Source organism: Elephantulus edwardii, unplaced genomic scaffold (assembly GCF_000299155.1).
Source record: "Elephantulus edwardii isolate Elephantulus edwardi_28Jun2011 unplaced genomic scaffold, EleEdw1.0 scaffold00001, whole genome shotgun sequence".
NCBI classification, from domain to species: domain Eukaryota; kingdom Metazoa; phylum Chordata; class Mammalia; order Macroscelidea; family Macroscelididae; genus Elephantulus; species Elephantulus edwardii.
Genome location: NW_006399751.1, coordinates 42,857,926 through 42,859,184, shown reverse-complemented (window position 1 = coordinate 42,859,184; position 1,259 = coordinate 42,857,926). Strand labels below are relative to the sequence as shown.

At 34.4% G+C, this 1,259-nt stretch overlaps 1 protein-coding gene across 2 annotated transcripts in view; it reads right to left on the bottom strand.

Moving 5' to 3' along the window:
- Window positions 1-1,259, bottom strand: part of CHN1 (chimerin 1) — a 286,931-nt gene that overhangs the window by 220,732 nt on the left and 64,940 nt on the right. The gene's annotated exons all lie outside the window — the stretch shown is intronic.

Genomic DNA, 1,259 nt, shown 5'->3' with positions numbered 1-1,259 from the left:
CCGAATGGAGATGATGTGTCCTGTGGAACCAGTGAAACAGAAGATAAAATTGTCACCACTGGTCTGCTAGAACAAAAAGAAAAGGGGGAAAAAATAACCGAAGAATAATGTAGGACACCATCAAGAGAAATAACATGCACATCATCGAAATTCCAGAAAAGGAAGAAGCAAGTAAAGGCACCAAAAGTTGTAGAAGAATTACCATAAAAAATTTCCCAGGCATAATGAAGAATGAGAGAATATATATTCAAGAAGCTGAGAGAACATATAGAATAGATCCTAAAAGAAAAACACCAAGACATATCATAGTCAAATTTGCTAGAACCAAAGAACAGAACAGAATTCTGAAAGATGCGAGGGAGAAACAAAGAGTAACCAATAAGGTAGAGCAAATAAGATTAAGTGCTGATTTCTCAGCAGAACCATGCGAGCAAGAAGACAATGGAATGACATATACCAAACACTCAAAGAACTGTCAATCAAGAATATTATACCCAGCAAAACTGCCCATTAAATAAATATGAAGGCGAGATCAAGATATTCCTAGAAAAACAGAACACTAGGGAATTCATAAAAACAAGACAAGCATTGCAGGAAACACTGAGAGACATCCTTCTTACAGAGGGGCCACAGAAAACAGGATGGACCACAGTAACTAGCAACAACACCAAAAAGAACTCAACAAAATGATATCAATGAAACCTTGCCTCTCAATAATCAAACTGAATGTAAATGGTTTAAAAGCACCACTGAAGAGAAAAAAGAGGAGCAGACTGGATAAAAAACCAAAATACATCAATATGTTGTCTACAGGAGACACACCTGAAAAATGAAGATCAAAAAAGACAAAAAATAAAAGGATGGGGAAAAAATATACCAAGCAAATGGCAACCAGAAAAAAAGAAGTAGTGGCAATATTAATTTCTGATAAAATAGAATTCAATGCAAAACCATCCTAAAGGACAAGGAAGGTCATTACATAATTATTAAGGGGTCAACAGAAGAAGAAGATAAAGCAATAATAAATATCTATGCACTAAATGAAAGAACTGCAAAATATATAAAACAAACATTAACAAAACTGAAAAAGGAAATAGACATTACTACTATTGTTGGAGACTTCAATACTCCACTCTCAAAGATAGAACTTCTAGAAAGAAACTCAACAATGACACTGAAAAATGAAACCACAAAATAAACCAAGTCTATCTCATAGATAGATGGAGAAGAGTATTGAATGTACCATGGACTGCCAAGAA